At 41.6% G+C, this 18,915-nt stretch overlaps 1 protein-coding gene and 1 pseudogene across 1 annotated transcript in view; both read right to left on the reverse strand.

Moving 5' to 3' along the window:
• Positions 1 to 18,915, reverse strand: part of LOC126293246 (AF4/FMR2 family member lilli) — a 609,408-nt gene that overhangs the window by 587,767 nt on the left and 2,726 nt on the right. The window lies entirely within an intron of this gene.
• LOC126293806 (5S ribosomal RNA) lies at positions 8,233 to 8,350 on the reverse strand (annotated as a pseudogene).

The following is an 18,915-nucleotide window of genomic DNA, read 5'->3' on the forward strand; positions in this document are numbered from 1 at the left end:
CAAGGTTGGTGCCGGTGGCAACATCTACAACGTGCTGACATGAGGAAATTTTCCAACCGATTTCTCATACACAAACAGCAGTTGACCGGCGTTGCCTGGTGAAACGTTGTACTGATGTCTCGTGTGAGGAGGAGATACGCGTACCATCACGTTTCCGACTTTGATAAAGGTCGGATTGTAGCCTATCGCGATTGCGGTTTATCGTATAGCGAATTGCTGCTCGCGTTAGTGAAGATCCAATGACTGTTAGCAGAATATGGAATCCGTGGGTTCAGGAGGGTAACACGGAACGCCGTTGTGGATCCCGACGGCCTCGTATCACTAGCAGTCGAGATAACAGGCATCTTATCCGCATGGCTGTAACGGATCGTGCAGCCACGTCTCGATCTCTGAGTCAACAGATGGGGACGTTTGCTACACAACAACCATCTGCACGAACAGTTCGGCGACGTTTGCAGCAGCATGGACTATCAGCTCTGAGACCGTGGCTGCTGTTAGCCTTGACGCTGCATCACAGACAGGAGCGCCTGCGACGGTGTACTCAAAGACGAACCTGGGTGCACGAATGGCAAAACGTCATTTTTTCAGATGAATCCAGGTTCTGTTTACAGCATCGTGATGGTCGCATCCGTGTTTGGCGACATCGCGGTGAACGCACATTGGAAGCGCGTATTCGTCATCGCCATACTGGCGTATCACCCGGCGTGACGGTATGGGGTGCCATAGGTTACACGTCTCGGTCAACTCTTGTTCGCATTGACGGCACTTTGAACAGGGGACGTTACATTTCAGACGTGTTACGACCCGTGGCTCAACCCTTCATTCGATCCCTGCGAAACCCTACATTTCGGCGGGATAATGCATGACCGCATGTTGCAGGTCCTGCACGGGCCTTTCTGGATGAGCAGGAAGCTCATCTCTCCTAACAGGATTTAATCGGACACTATGCTGACTGTATTACTTCATTAAAATTTCATGTCATAATATAAAATGCAAATGCTAGAGACTTCTCAATTTTGATCTTTCATTAATTTCAAAGTTAAAAAGACAGTAGTGATTCACAGCATTGAAAGATTCAATATGTTTCATTTTGGCCGCCTAACGGCAGACGAGATTCTCTCCAGTTTTAGGTTGCAAATAATGAACAAGAAATATTGAAAATCATTACATTCCGCAATATCTCAGTCATCTTTGTGCAGTTTGTTACATAAACAACCAGTAGCCTCTGAGTCCCATATTAATAATTACAGTTTTCGTAAGAAATGGCAGACTTTCTTTTCTAAATAGCAGCGCTCACGCAAACTGTTTATTAGAAGGCGGTGAGTCGCACGTTGTGTTTAAAAAATCGGGGCAACCGATGTCAAATGACTCTGAGCACTATGGGACTTAACATCTTAGGTCACCAATCCCCTAGAACTTAGAACTACTTAAACCTAACTAACCTAAGGACATCACACAACACCCATCCATCACGAGGCAGAGAAAATCCCTGACCCCGCCGGGAATCGAACCCGGGAACTCTGGCGTCGGAAGCGAGAAAGCTACCGCACGATGACGAGATGCGGCCAACCGATGTCTATACGAGAGTTATCGCGCTACAAGTTAATTAACAGTCTCGTGCTAGCCCAGAATATTTAAAGCCATCCCAACCGAAATCATAAAATATGTAATTATAAAAATAAAAATATATAATTATCACGCGATAAGTGCACCCACCCATATACATATATACAGTTATACCGTGATAATTTGAAAGAGACCATTGAAACAGCCCACACCATAATTTTTACACGAATAGAATGTTAAGTGCTGTTATTCGCCTTTCCTGTGAAGATCCAAGTTCTCTCTCTCATCTGGTGTTAGGTTCGTGAGGACCGGCCACGGCGTGCCAGACTTGACGCGTGCAGCGTGTGCGGGCCGTGTGGCGAGAGGGGATGGGGTGGGGGAAGTCAGCCGGCCTTGCTCGGACATTCTAGGAAGCAGCCGAAGCAGCGCCACGTTTCGTTGGCCATTGTTGCAGTGCGGGATTGTGCGCTCGGCACGCCTCTCTGCTGTCAGCGGTTTTTAACCTTCGCTTTGGAGTGAAGGAGGTTCACCGGTCCAGCGGCAGTCGAGCTATCTATTGCCACAACCGTTTAAAATGTATGGGAATCACAGAAGACAGGAATGAGAATTCGCATAAGCGGTAGCTGCTACGTGTTTGCTATGAAACAACGTTACAACACCAACAGAAACAAGTTAAAGACCTAGTTGAAAATCAAAGAGAAAAAAATTACAACGATCGACAGATGGAATTCCTCGTCCTGCACATCAAGAAGCTCTTTCAGCTAAATTTGTAGACCTGGGGCACGTGAAGAAACTGGTCGTACGAACAGCAACATTTCTGAAGGCGCAGGCGTTCTTCCACTTCGAGTTGCAAAAGCGTTCAATGGAACTGAACGAAGAGGATGGATGCTTCAAATGTTAGTACAAAGTACTTTCGATAAGTAAAGGGGCCTGCCTGGAACTATCTTCCGATTTAAGACTCGATATTGTTGTATTAATGAAGGAAAAACGAGTGCAGCAACGAAAGCTGGAAGGTCCGGAACGGAGTGCAGACTTCGAATTTTAAGTGGACTTGACAGAAGCCTGCCCACAGAAAGGCGCTGCAACGCGACTTCTTTCTGATTTGATGGGGACGGATTCAAAAAGGCCGGCCGGCGTGGCCGAGCGGTTCTAGGCGCTACAGTCTGGAGCCGAGCGACCGCTACGTTCGCAGGTTCGAATCCTGCCTCGGGCATGGATGAGTGTGATGTCCTTAGGTTAGTTAGATTTAATTAGTTCTAAGTTATAGGGGGCTGATGGCCTCAGATGTTAAGTCCCATAGTGCTCAGAGCCACTTGAGCCATACAGAAAGAATATCGCTTTGTAGAAGGCATATATTCTGATAAGCACAGTAGAGTTCCCTAAACTTACTAGTGGTAAAGAAAACGCGAGTTTTGAAGAATTCCTTGTTGCCTTGATATAATTACGAAAAGAAAAGAAGCCAGAAGTCAAGAGCAACAACGGTGACCTACTGGGAAAGTTCTGGCCAGGTATGGGACTGAAACAATCTTCAGACCCACCACGAAGATTAAGGAATATTTAAGAACTGCAAAAGGCGCCCGACACCCCCTAGCAACACCGTATAAAATTATATGCAGTTGTGGACAAGTAGATATTGGAACAACAAAAAGAAGTGTAAACACCCGGTTAGCCGAAGATAAAAGAGACTGTCGCTCAAGACACATCGAAAAATCAGCCGTAGCTGAGCATGTTTTTCGAGATGGGAACCATGAAATTAAATTTAATGAGACAGGTGTTCTAGCACGAACATCCCATTATCGTGCGTGCATGTACAGAGAAGCAATAGAGATTCATAAACACCATAATAATTTTAATAGAAAAGAGGAAGTTTTGAAGTTGGACAAAATACGGATGTCGACGTTGCCACAGCAGAATGACAATCTATTACTCTTAATCGAGAATGATGACGCCTTCCAAAGATAGGCATACGTGACGAATGGTGGTGCCCTCTATGCGCTCTATAAATGCGAGAGTACATGGAGCCTCAGTGGCAGTAGCCGGACGACCTCAGAAGATGTCTCCCGCAGATGGAGACGAAACGTCAGGGGGAAATTTTATACATCGACCTCGGCATCTCAGCCCGAAAGTTTCAACTGAAGACGACACCAGTCATGAAAGCCTAGATTGTATGATTACGAGGGGAGTTTTATAAAGATTTCGAGGACACCGTTAAATTTACATCTGTTTCCAAGACCGGTTTCCGTGTCAATTGAAAGCGCCTCTGAGCAGATGCAGTTATGACTGACCAGCGCGGTAATTTCAGTTTCAAAGATAAATCTTTTTACGTTACAAGTGGCCAGGTCGCCTACATTGCTTTTCTTAGGTAGAGTTTCTAAGTCTCCACGATGAGGTTGGAATGTACTACAATATTTCGATCTACATATTTGTATGGAAGATCTTTTTCCGATTATGAAAGTAAATCAGTCACGATTGCGTGGCAAATTTTATTGCTAACTCTGTGAAATCGTCTGGATCTGTCGGTGTTAAGGAATTCTTGTATCTTGACAGCAAAATAACCCATGATGGACGGAGGGAGGAGGACATAAAAAGCGGTCTAGCGCTGGCAAAGAAGGGAGAGGAGTCTGCCCGCATCACACATAGGCCTTACTGTCCCTAGACACAAACATTATTGAGCGTATCTGGGACGCCGTTCAGAAGAGATCTCCACCCCCTCGTACTCTTACGGATTTATCGTCAGCCCTGCAGGATTCATGGTGTCAGTTCGCTCCAGCACTACTTCGGACATTAGTCGAGTGCATGCGACGTCGTGTTGCGGCACTTCTGTGTGCTCGTGGAGCCCTACACGATGTTAGGCAGCTGTACCAATTTCTTTGGCTCTTCAGTGTAAAACATGGTCGTTTTTAATTGGAACCTCACGCCCGGTCGTGATGTTAGTGGATAAAATGGAGTAGATTACACAAAGGTTGGTCATTAATGAAAAATTTAGAATCGAAAAGCACCTTGTGGACGAAACCATGCCCGTATGTGTAGAGCTCGAAGATGACTGTTAGGTATTAGATAAACACAATAAACAGTAAAATTTACTGCAGCGTTAAGTCTTACAAACGACAATATACAGTAAAATGTACAGCAGCGCATATGTTTACGTTAGCTGCACAAGTTACAATTATTTATTTAATGTATAATGTGCTACATTTTATCCGCTAACACAACAACTTGACGTGAGTTTCCAACTAAAAAGAACACGTTTTATATTAAAAACTTTTGAGGACCTGAAGAAGACAGCAAAACCTGGCGAAACCTGTTGTAAATACAGAAATACTTACGCGATTTTGGTTTTACCAGGTAAAATATATGGCACACTATTTTCTCAACATGAGAAAATTCAGATTTGTAAATTTGACTCGATTTTGTAATCAGTGGAATAACAACGCATGCTCTCTTACGTCATGCAGATTCATTTGTTTCCCTGTCACCTCTTGGGTGCTTCTTCACCTTCTTCGTCAGGCAGTGTAAATACACTGTTATTGTTTCCCTTCTAACCCTGTTCTCGAAATCTGTTGTTATGGTACACACTTCTTGGATACGCCTGTGGTTTGTCATCGGCGAGCACACTGTGTGTGTGTGTGTGTGTGTGTGTGAGCATTGTTCTGGTCGTGTAGGAAGACGCTCGGCCTATCTGCCCGCTATTGATCTCAGCGGTGGCGGACGATGAATTTTCCAACAGCAATCGGACAGTTCTCGAAGCGATACGCCCGGCTCCATCCAGCCGACTTGACGGCTGTGCGAGGAACTTGACGCGACTGTCTCCACTGCTGCGAACTCTTTAAAAGGAAAAGAAAGGCGAAAAAATGCAAAACGGTTCCTTTAAAATTCCATTTCAGGAGCTGGACACATCGCCCCAGTTTCTAGATGATCGTAAGTTCCCGCTCAGCTATGCTCAACCCATGACAGGACGTTGGTAATTATTAGTAGAACGGGGCTAAGGTAACCATAGGGAATTCGTGGATTACGCTGTAGGAAAGACTTAAACTAGCCACAAGTTTTTCTGAAATGACTTTAATGCACCTTACTACTGCACTTTCGGACTTTAGTCCATATTCAGGCGCTAGCGTTGACTTCTTTGCAAGGTTTACGTTTGTGTCCTAAAATATAATATAGTTTTGATGACTGCACAGCTTACAAAGTGTTTCACATTTGTGTCCTAAAGAATAGCAAAGTTTCTGTGATTGCGTTGTTTTACACCTATGTACATTCTATACACTGTGCTTAGTTCCTGAAAAGGCCTCCTTTACATATTATAAGACCGAGATTTGATTTTCTTTTAGAAGCCACGCCGATCAATGAACTGAACTTCAAAGACTTTTTTCTACATAGTACAGATAAATTCATTCAGTTAGACATTTAATTGCTTAAGTCTGAATGGTAATTGCCAAAGAAGGATTTTTTTCTCTGTCAGTTAATTATTATCTCTATCATTTTAAATTACTGGAGCTGAATAAAATTTTTGGTTCTTCATAGTACAACTCCTATAATTTGAAGTGATAGAAATAATAATTCACTGACAGAGAGAGAATTCTTCATTGGCCATTATCATTCAAACATGATTAAGTAAGCATCTAACTGTATAGATTTATGTGTACTATTTAGATGTATTTTTGAGGTGGCTGCACAAATGTGGCACGTCTCTACACGTGTCACGTTCTTTGCGCATCAGATCAGCAGCCGAAGAAATCAAATGTGTCCGCCTTCTCATATTTAGTTCAGTTCATTGATCAGCATGGGTTGTAAAAGAAAATGAAATATCTATCCTACAATATCTAAAGGAAGGCTTTTCAGGAAGTAAGTACAATGTATAAAATACACGTAAGTGTAAAATAACGTAATCACAAAAAACTTCTCTATATTTTAGGATACAAATGTAAAACTGTTTGTAACCTGTGCAATCACAAAAACTATGTTATATTTTAGGACATAAATGAAAAACTTGCAAATAAGTCAATGCTGCCATCTGACGATGCCAGAGCTGACGAAACTAGTAACGGTATAATAAAATGATTTTAAGAAAACTTGAGGTGGTTTTTTCTATTTCCTACAGTGTAATTTACTAAAACAGCTGTGCTGTTCTGCATCCGAAATGGATAAAAGAAAGGAAATTCGTGGATTTGTGCGCATATCGAGTGACGAAGGATCGGACGAATCAAATAACAGCCCCTGTTTTGGCATTAAACTGCGACAGAATCCACAGAAAAGATAGAAAACAAAAAGAAATAACTGTAAAAAAAACTGTGTGTCACAAGCAACAACAGAAGAAGTTGAGCCAGTTGCGAAACACGCGCATACGCAGCATGAAGAAAAGCGTGCAGGCGGAAGAAGCGGGAGTTTAAATGTCTAGAACAGCCTGGGACTTCCTTCCAGGCACTACCTCACCTCCTACCTTCTGAACTTGACAGAAATTTTCGAATGTATTACCCTGTAAATTACACTTTACGCAAAGCTAAAAAACAAGTTTGATGCAAGTGGACTGCATCTCTGCTTACAACGTTTGGTTATCTAAGAACTAGTGCCCCTTGTGGACGCTAGTCAGTCGTTTCCTGAAGATGGTCCAGTGTGCCGAAACCTAGTTACAAATAAACAAAAATCGGGGAACAGAAACAGTTCACTTGTTGTTCATCTTACTTTTTTTATTATACCGGGAACGTAAGAAACACGTCAATATGACACGATCCGTGTAATAGACAGTCCGCGTGGCCCTGTCACAGGTTGTTAGTTAGTTAATTAGTTGGATGTTCACGGATCATTTTGTATGATAATTCGTAATAACGAGCCATTTTACACTCCGACCGCAATTTAATTTGTAAATATGTCCACATGCTGAACTCTAGATTTTTTTGTTTTTTTGTTTTTCTTTTAAATATACAGAGGTCAGTTATTAATTTCTACCCACCACCATTTACACACTCTTCAACGGAATGGATGGACTTGTCAAAGAGGAACATTTTCTCTTTGTTTCCAAATTTTACAGTGCTTTCTGTCAGACATTTTGTATCAATGGGTAAATTACCGAACATTTTTGTTGCTGTATTGCTCTCCTCTTTTTGTGCTGAAGACAACCTCAGTGTGGAGTAATAAACGTCACTTTTACTCCTGGTGTTGTAATTATGTATATCGTTGTTTCTTCTGAACTGTAGTGGTTTATTTACAACGACTTCGTGAGGGAATACTGTAAGTATATTTCGAAGCAGGTCAGAATGCCGAATATGAGAGACGTCTACAAGGACACAACGGGTGAGCCCCACACATCTCTTATGGCACATTTTTGAGCTGTCATGACTTTCTTTCATAAAAATTAGTCACTGCAGAACACTATTGTATAAGGTGTTATCGAATAAAAATATGCAGAATTTGTAATGATTTGTCTCTCCCAAAGATCTGCTAATACACCTGCACTAAGCACATTTTAAGCACTCCGTCTTCAGACCACAAGCAGCCCATCGGGACCATCCGACCGCCGTGTCATCCTCAGGTGAGGATGCGGATAGGAGGGGCGTCTGGTCAGCACACCGCTCTCCCGGTCGTTATGATGGTTTTCTTTGACCGGAGCCGCTACTACTCGGTCGAGTAGCTCCTCAGTTGGCATCACAAGGCTGAGTGCACCCCGAAAAATGGCAACAGCTCATGGCGGCCCGGATGGTCACCCATCCAAGTGCCGGCCACGCCCGACAGCGCTTAACTTTGGTGATCTCACGGGAACCGGTGTGTGCACTACGGCAAGGCCGTTGCCAAGCTCATTTTGGAACTCCAAAAACAACTATTTCCAGTTTCAATTCTCATAAGTATGGACAAATAAGAATTCTGGAATTTCCAAATTATTTACTATGCGTTACACTTATTACTGGTGTAGTACTCGTAAATGTGCAGAAGCAAATATGTTGACTCTCTTTATAATTGTAGGCGAGACCATCCGCAGAAAACCAGCCAGTGATAATTTTAAGAGCCTTGTCTACCATTTCAGCTGTTTCTCTATGTACACTTGGAATGATTACAATGCTAATATGACCTATAAATAGGAATATTGCTTGCTGTATATTCGACAGGAGACATATATTAGGAACAATAGTGGACCTAAGATTGAGCCCTGGGGAACGCGACCCAGCCAGAATAATATTCCCAGACTACATTGGTTGGGTTAATAAGTACAACGTTCTGGATACTTTGGATTACATATGGCATTATCGAGCGACTGGCCATAGCATCAGTTTCACAGAACTTCAGTTTACCCACGACAGTACTATGATTTACACTGCCAAATGTTTCAGACAGGTCGCAGTGAATATCAACAGACGGTATTTTATTATTTAATGCTTGAAAAATTTGGCTAGTGAATGTGTAAATGGCATTGACTGAAGGACCGTGAGGCCAAAAACAGATGCTGGACGTACACAGGTGTCGGAAGTCCACACCTCATCTTAGAATGTTGAGGTCGGGACCAGTGCGCACACTATGACAGGCTGTGATCTGCTGTAGATTACCCCAAAGAGTACAATGCAGGGAACAAATATTTCAGAGAACGCTCTTCAGTGCACCATGTTGGAACATGGCCTTTATAGCAAACTACCCTCACGTGCTCCCATGTCGACCGAATGGCATTGTCAGTGCTTGCCTTTCGCGTATAATGACCGAGGTTTGCCAGTGGGTCTGTGATAGTAATTGAGGACACCACGTGATTTCCTTTATGCTAGATGCCTTTCGCAACAGCCAGATTACGACCGAGGAGCTCCGCTCTTGTAACGGCCAGGATTCTAACTGAAAATGACTTCAGTGTAGTCGATGAAAGCGAGCGCACTGAAATGAATCAGTGGTGAAGGCTAAAAACTTGTGCCATACCGGGGCTCTAGTGTAGGTACTCTGCTTCTCTGGAATGGTTGCCTTAACCGCCTTGGAAATTCGGTCTCAAATTCACAACCGGTCACGCATACGTATATACACGACGGATATAAAATCGCAACACCAGAAAATAATGAATATAGAATAATGAAAGTTCGGGGACACGTTTGTCTAGATCGATATTTAAGTGATTAACACTGGCAAGATGGCAAGTTAATGTAAGTGCGAGATAAACCATTGCAAATGTGCAATTCTGGTCCGTTAGTAACTGGTGTAACCGCCAAGTTTGTTGCGTATATGCCGGATGTCAGTTTGTGGGATGGAATTCCACGCCTGTTGCACTTGAGCTATCAGTACACGGCGGGTTAACTCCTTCAGCCCTGAGTTATTTAAAAAGAAAATAGAAGAAAAAGTTCATGCATTTCTTTATATATACATGGACACATTTATTACTTATTTCAGTAAAATTAAAAATTTGTCATTCTTGGTTCAAATATGTTCAAATATTTAAAAAAAGTCCAGTAAACTAGACATTGCGTCTGAAAGGTAGCAGAAGCTGGAATAAGCTCATTGTTGATCTCTGTCTCAACAAACACACACGGACACACGCACATTATATATAGACTATGTGACCAAATGTATCCTGCCGCCCCCGAAAACATACGTTTTTCATATTAGGCGCATTGTGCTGCCACCTACTGCCAGGTACTCCATATCAGTGACCTCGGTAGTCTGTTGGGCATCGCGAGAGAGCAGAATGGGGCGCTCGGCGAAACACACGGACTTCGATCGTGGCCAAGTGATTGGGTTTCACTTGACGCATACATGTGTGTGCGAGATTTCCACACTCCTAAACATCCCTAGATCGACTGTTCCCGATGTGATAGTGAAGTGGAAACGTGAAGTGACACAACATAAAAGCGTATAGGCCGGCCTTGTCTGTTGACTGACAGAGACCACCGACAGTTGAAGACGGTCGTAATGTGTAGTAGGCAAACATCTATCCATATCTAAGGTACAGCAATAGAGCGCTTCGAAAACTTCTCATAGAAAGGTGTTTTTTTGCACGTAAAATCTAAACGAATCCAGATTTTTTCAAACGCTCAAAACAGCTAAGACCAAGGTCCGGTGTACCATCAGTCTCGCTCCTATCCGGCGTTACTTCAGGGAGGCGGCTTTTGCACATAAAATCCTGAAGGTGCACATACCATTGCATTAGCTGAGCATTAATTTCAGCCCAATTAAAAATCTTTCGCGAAAGGAATTAATCGTTTCGCACAATTTGCCTCGGCACCTGCTACAATTTGTCATTCAAACCTAGCTTGATACACTGTAAAAGAGCTACAGTAACACAGATGTTGGAAAGGCCCCCCACCACCCTCTAAAAAAAATAAAAGGAAAAGATCGCGATTCTGCGCACGGCCTTTTCACAGATATTAAATTTTATATTAAAAAAGCTCTGAATAAATGAAGCTTTCAAAATACATTTTGCGCAACTGTTATTACGTCCTTAAAGAAGTCAACTTTTATTATGCCAAACACTGTTACCAGACGAAAGCATTAAAATATTTACTAAATCCCTAAACAAGATCGGATGCGAAGTTTTATAAAAAAAATAGTGTTATAGGTGCCCACGGTGTTGAAAACGTTGAAAAGCAGTGAATTAAGTTTATTTCCTGTTTCTCGACTTTGAGGCATTTTAATCAGTGGAAATTTTGGCTAATTTTTTTTCTATTCACCAGAATTTCGTCAACTGACCTGAGTGATTTTCGGCTTTCTGATCTATAATTTCGGGGATCAGCCTAGCACTACTGGTATGTGAAAAAAAACATTGCAACTATTTTCTGGTTGTAGTTCCTAGCACATTTGATTCACTGTATTCAACGACATGGGAATGCAATTGCAGATCATCAAATTAAAAATCGACATCCATATTTTTATTCATTACATACTAAAGAAATATCCTTCCGTGTTAGGAGATATAACAAATTCTGTATACTTTCTGTAAATTTGAGTTCTTGCCGGGTATTCGTAGATGATCAAAACGATCATACGCGACAGTTCTGGACGTACTCACACATGGCAAGAGGTCTGAACGCTTAATGCACCTACGAACATTGTCTACACCTCCATCTACATCTACTAGGATACTCTGCACATCATATTTAAGTGTCCGGCAGAGGGGTCATCGAAGCACCTTCAGAATAATTCTCTATTATTCCAATCTCGTACAGCGGGAGGAAAAAACGAACACCTGTATCTTTTGGTGCGAGTTCTGATTTCCCTTATTTTATTATGGTGATCGTTTGTCCCTATGTAGGTCGGCGCGAATAAAATATTTTCGCATTCGGAGGAGAAAGTTGGTAATTGAAATTTCGTAAGAAGATTCCGCCGCAGCGAAAACGCGTTTATTTTAATCGCTCCAAAGCCTGTACCATTTAGTGACACTCTCCCCCATTTCGCGATAATACAAAACTCGCTGCCGTTCTCTGTACTTTCTAGGTGTACTCCGTCAATCCTATCTAGTAAGGACCCCACACCGCGCAGCAGTATTCTAAAGGAGGATTGACAAGTATAGTATAGGCAGTCTCATTAGTAGATCTGCTACACTTACTAAGTGTTCTGCCAATAACACGCAGTCTTTCTTTAGCCGTCACCACAACATTTTCTGTATATTCGTTCCAATTTAAGTTGTCCGTAATAATTCCTAGGTATTTAGATGAATTTTCGGCCTTTAGATTTGACTGATTTTTAGCATAACCGAAATTTAACGGATTCATTCTAGCAGTCATGTGAATGACTTCACAGTTTTCACTATTTAGGTTCAGTTGCCAATTTCCGTACCATAAATCGTTTTGCAATTTGTTTTGACCTTCTGATTACTTTACTAGTCGATAAACGAGTGCATGATCTGCAAAAAACCTAAGACGGCTGCTCAGTTGGTCTCTTAGATTGTTTATATAGGTGAGGAACAGCAAAGGATCTATATCACTAGCTTGGGGCCGGCCGCGGTGGTCTAGCGGTTCTAGGCGCTTCAGGCTGGAACGGCGCGACCGCTACGGTCGCAGGTTCGAATCTTGCCTCGGGCATGCATGTGTGTGATGTCCTTAGGTTGGTTATGTTTAAGTAGTTATAAGTTTTAGGAGACTGATGACCTCAGACGTTAAGTCCCATAGTGCTCAGAGCCATTTGAACCAAACTGCCTTGGGGAACGTCAGAAATCACTTTTGTTTTACTGGATGATTTTCCGTCAGTTACTACGAACTGTGACCTCTATGACAGGAAATTACGAATCCAGTCACATAACTGAGCCGATATTACATAAGCACGTAATTCCACTGCGAGGCGCTTGTGTGGTACAGAGTCAAAAGCATTTTGGAAACCCAGAAATACGTAATCGATTGGAAAGCCTAAGTCAATAGCAAGTCGTGTGAGTAAAGAACTAGTTGTGTTTCACAAGATCGGTGTTTTTTAAATCTGTGTGTCAATAGACAGTTTTCTTCGAGGTAATTCATAATGTTCGCACACAGTATACAGGGTGATCAAAAAGTCAGTATAAATTTCAAAACTGAATAAATCACGGAATAATGTAGATAGAGAGGTACAAATTGACACACCTGCTTGGAATGACATAGGGTTTTATTAGAACAAAACAAAAATACAAATGTTCAGAAAATGTCCGACACATGGCGCTTCATCTGATCAGAATAGCAATAATTAGCATATCAAAGTAATCCCAAGCAAAGATGATGTTCTTTACAGGAAATGCTCAATATGTCCACCATCATTCCTCAACAGTAGCTGTAGTCGAGGAATAATGTTGTGAACAGCACTGTAAAGCACGTCCGGAGATATGGTGAGGCATTGGCGTCGGATGTTGTCTTTCAGCATCCCTAGAGATGTCGGTCGATCACGATACACGTGCGACTTCAGGTAACCCCAAAGCCAATGATCGCACGGACTGAGGTCTGGGGATCTGGCAGGCCGACAATGACGAAAGTGGCGGCTGAGCACACGATCATCACCAAACGACGCGCGCAGGAGATCTTTCACGCGCCATCTGTCGGAAATTTTGTGAACTTTGTTTTTTATCTGGTTCTAATAAAACCCCATGTCATTCCAAGCAAGTGTGTCAATTTTTACCTCTCTATCTACATTATTCCGTGGTTTATTAAGTTTTCAAGTTTATACTTACGTTTTGATCACCCTGTATGTTCCGTAATCCTGCTGCATATCGACGTTAATGATATGAGACTGTAAGTCAATGGCTTACTACTACTACCTTTCTTGAATACAGGTGTTACCTGTGCAACTGTGCAGTCTTTTAGAATGTCGAATATGGTTGTTTTAGTGATCCACGTATGAGGGTGTGGGAGGGCACAACGTTGCATGTGCGCGCTGACGCACAAATATTTGAATGCGGTACACTGATAAGTCAAACTTTTGTGACACTGTACTCCTTCCGCACGAACCTTGTTCCAGGGGTGCTTTCGGCCCTGTCTTAATTTTTATCGATGGCAATGTACGACCACATCGAAGAGTGCAAGTGGAGCAGGTCTTGGAAGGTGAGGGTATTTGGCGAATGTACTGGCCTGCCCGTCCTCCCGACCCAAATCCCATCCGGCACGTGTGGGATGCGTTGGGGGGGGGGGGGGGGGGGGAGGGGAGGGTATTGTAGCACGCGCACATCCACCAACGACCACCCAATTGTTGTCAGACGTTAGTGGGGAATGGAACGCCCTGCCACAACTCAAAATCAACCTTCTTGTGGCCAGCATTGGAGGGCCATGCACTGCCGTATTTGGTGATTACACCGCACATTAAGAAACATGTCGCGCATTTTGTAATGTCCTGGGGTCCATCATAAACCGCGATGACTTCATCATAATTATTGTCTTTGGAATAAAAGCGACATTCCTTTTCGTCTCTTTGCGCATTTCTTCAGTTACCTTCTGTGCTGTACTGTATCATACTATAATAGTTCTTTCTGCGTGTGGTCTACGTTTCATCGAGCTATGTTACTTGGCAGTAACACATCATGCGAAACTTACTTTCGTCCTTACGTTTTGCCCACCAGTGTATTTGCGTATTTCAGTTTATAAATGAAATCTGTCAAAGGCCTCCCTGGAAATGTCGTTACTAGGATAAAAACATATTTAAGAATCATACAAAGTTTTTGAATTTAACACTTTACTCCTCTTTTGTTGCAGAATAACGCACTGACTACCAATAAAAAGTTTTCATTCAGAAAATCTAAGCTCAGGAATGAGAAGGTTAACAAACGTTAAATCAGCAAATTCAATGAAACATAATACCACGCTTTCAATGAAATCGGTACCTGACACTTTAGACAAGAACCGTCAGGCATTTAAGACACATGAGTTCTGTACACTTTGGGTCAAATTTAGTTCCCGTAGCGCACGACATTAACAACTAAGCGAATCAGTGGCGTAAAATGTCGTTTTTAGAATATTTTCTCCCCTCATCGATAAATTTAGGCGCTCAATAACGCGAACGAGTTTCACTGGGGAATAACATAAGCGGGCACAGCGAATATCTACGCCAAGGTAATAAATCATTGTTTATAGATTGTTGCTGAAAATCTGTTATCTGAAGAACAAAATGTTTTCAGAAGAGCGAGATTCTGTACTGATAATGTTTTCACTCTTAAACAAATTATAGAAAACCAAGACAGTTCAATACGTAAAGACATATCGCATTTGAAGCCTTACAGAAAGTTGTCGACCATGTAAATAGGAAAATCTTATGGAACATATTACGCAGGAATGGACATCGTCAGCAAATAATAGAGGCAACAGAAACTCTACATCTGGGTACAAAAATAAGCATAAAGGCTAACCATGCTACGTCAGAAACATCGACTCCCAATAAACCAAGCGGTTCGATAAGGATGTAGCTTATTATCCACACTTTCGTGACAGAAGCGTGAAAACAACTAATTGTTCCGTGCTTGAAACAATCACATGACGTATTTTTTAACTGCGTTTTGCAGACGATCTTCCAATTCTACAGGATAGCGAAACATTGCTACAAATTTGCATCTATAGACCGAACCAAATTTATAAAGAATGTAATACAAGTATGAAGATATCCGCCACAGAAACAAAAGCGATGGCTTTCAAAGTCGCAAAGGGATTGAAGACTAAGATCGTATACGAAAAAAGACCACTGAACAATTTACTTCAGTTACCTGGGAAATATTATAAGCTACCAGAATGAACTCAACACTGACAACAAACTGCATAAATATTAAATGGTATGCTGATCAGTCAAGGGAATAATGAGAAATAAAATGAGAAAAGACGCAAAAATCAAATTTCAAGGTAATGGCAGCCTCCACATTGCTATTTGGAAATGCAACTTCGATAAGTACTAAAACGCGACAAAGCAGAATCCAAGCGGCAGAAATGAAATCTTTGAGAGGAATAAGGGTTGCACAAGATTAGATAGACTAAGAAACGAAGACATAAGAGCAGAGCTTCGGATGTATTCTGTAAATGAAAAGATCAAGTCTAATCGCTGGCTACAACTTCTACGAAAAATGCCGAACGCCGAATTCAAGACTATCAAAACAAGTGTTAAATTTCAGATCTATAGATACAAGACCCGTAGGAAGACAAATAAAAAGATGGCTTGATGCTTAGAACACGGAATCGATCTATGACATAGAGCCCACTGAAGGAAGAAGAAAAGTTTCACAGTGGCAAGTGTTGCAACTCTGTATTACAATATTGTGGCAAAATCGTTTCAAAACGTCCTCAGTTGTGGACACAGAAACAGACCCGGAGAAATGAACTTCATATCTGATTCCCGATGCTGCCCCAGCACGATAGCAGTCGCATCATTTCAGTATTAGTTTAAAGATAATTGGAACACATGTGGATACTGCGTAGTAGCGAGTATAGCAAAAGCCATGAGTATAGTGAAAGCCATGTGTTGTGTGGTACATAAGTTTCGCAGTTTTTTTGCTTTTTGTATTGGTTTTTTCGATTGATATTCGTTTATATACCGATTGTTATTTTCCACTTGTAGTTCACTGCTGTTATCTGAGCTACGTATTGTCATTTGGAGAATGTATATGCGTATGTATATCAAGGGTGAGTCCGTGATGGATGTTACAAACTTTCTAGGATGATGGAGACGGATAAAAGTATCAATCCGACGTAAGGGGCCCTTGCACGGAAACGAACGAGTCGAATGTTACAAGAGAAAAATCATTCTGGTATCTCAGATAGTGGAATACATGTACTGCTGTTGCTAATAACGCAGAGTAAGCAGCTTCGAGAGATGGCAGTATGCACCAGAACAAGAAAAAATGTCCAGTAAACATGGGTTTTAAAATGCGTACTTGAGAAGCTATGAGCTCTTAATGGCCTTTCCTTTGTGGAGGACCACAGTCGATTTTTTTCATATATATTTCCGCCATTTGACTGTTAATGGCTCACTTATTTTACACAATCATGATTTGGGCTTTGTAGCCATTCTCAAGAACACGTTGAAATGTTAAGACATGTCTGACTGAGTCACGTTATAGTCGAAAAATATCAGAAATAGGTTTTTTTTTTTTTTTTTTTTTTTTTTTTTTTTTTTTGGACGATGACACATCACTGACAATTCAGACATATTTTAACATTTCATAACGCACTTCAGAGATTCTCAGGTATTCACTGTAGAGCCCATCTTTATTAGACAGTTTTTCTCGTTGTCTTCCATAGTACCACCTATGAAAGTTGCATACCCTACAATCTTAGCAATGTCTTCCACTGTTAGAGATATCAGAATGATCTTCGCTTGTCACTTTCGATTTGTTCGTTTCGGCACAAGGACCGGTAATTTACACTGGTACCTTTCTTTATCTCCATCGCCCTTGGAAAGCTTGTAACAACATCACGGAATCACCCTGCACGCACGTACATTTACGGTCGTCGGTGCCTACAGCTTTGAGGCTCTGTAGCGGCGTTTGATGCCGATTTCGGACACCGGTTCCTGTGCAAAACTTGATATACTATGTCCCGTCTACAACCTCTAAAAGTACGTAACATGAACTGTGAAACACCCGGTATCGTTAATGACTGAATTCTGTTATATGTATCTATCGTGTTCACTGAGCTGCGGACGTATGCACCAACCCAGTATTTCGCCATTCGCACCCTGCTCGTTGGCTCAGCCGCGCTCTCAATGGACACGAGAATCGAGCTTTCGCCTCGAGACGAGATTAAAGTCCCTATGCAGAAAACTTTGATTTGTGAGCATGTACAGCTGCAGAATTGTAACGTCATCAAAAGATCGCCTCAGCTATACTACAAATCTCTATTTATGATTGAGCTACTTTCTCGGCGTCAGAGCCACATCTTCACGGAAAAATACGTATATAAACAAGAGTTTAGTTCTGAATTTATTTCACAACTCATTTCACATTTATAATTCATTTCAAAGGATAACCAGTAGATGACATAACATTCGCTGTCTAATTGTGAAAAAAAAGTTCAACTGTGGAGAGGTCTGAAGTCCAATTTAAAATAGGGCGGAATTCAGGATACTTTATCCTCACACTGGAAATGTAGACTAATAATAAAAGAGGCAAACGAGGTGGCGGTGAAAGATAAAAGAAATAATAAAATGTAGGAGGAGAACCATAAAGCAGAGCTTGTATGATTGTACGATATGTAACGAAGGTCAGGTTTAGATAAAATGCTGATCGCCAGATAAAACCATCTAGCTAAAAGGAGGACTGGGGAAAGGCAGAATGTAAGGAACATCGTCTAGATACAGTTAAAATAGACTAAAGATAGCACTATACTAGATGGACTGTAAAAGAACGAAGCAAATTATGTGTAGGTGATGAAACGCACGTTCATCTGCTATGGTAGAATAAATCTCATACAGGAGAGCCTAAATGACTGTCCTTTTATCTAGCGGATGGTGTATTTTGTAAGCAGTGTATTATCCACACGGCACCATCGTTACTTGTCGTACAATTATATAAGCTCTGCTTCATTACATTTATTTTACCTTACCAGATCAACGTACGGTTCATCACTTACCAGGTGTGCCGGTATGAAATGATCGTGAAGATACAAATGTGTCGATAGGGAACATTTGTTGTGAAGGAGCCTTTTTTTTTTGTTTGGTTGGTATGACATCTGTCAAAGATATTTAGTATACATCAAGTCATGGAACAAACAACATCATATGTTTTCATCGTGTTAACAATGTGGAATATTGTACCAAAAAGTGATGATTTGCAGAAAGCATTAATTTTCTGTTTTCATTTGAAAGGAAGTGCTGCAGACTGGCATCGATTGCTTGTCGAGGCATGTGGTGATCATGCTCTATCAGAAGAAACGTGCAAAATATGGTTTCAACGGTTCAGAAATAATTATTTTGATGTAAGAAATGAAGAACGTGGAAGTCCACCAAAAAAGTTGGAAGACGCCGAAT

Source organism: Schistocerca gregaria, chromosome 10 (genome assembly GCF_023897955.1).
Source record: "Schistocerca gregaria isolate iqSchGreg1 chromosome 10, iqSchGreg1.2, whole genome shotgun sequence".
In the NCBI taxonomy this organism is placed as follows: domain Eukaryota; kingdom Metazoa; phylum Arthropoda; class Insecta; order Orthoptera; family Acrididae; genus Schistocerca; species Schistocerca gregaria.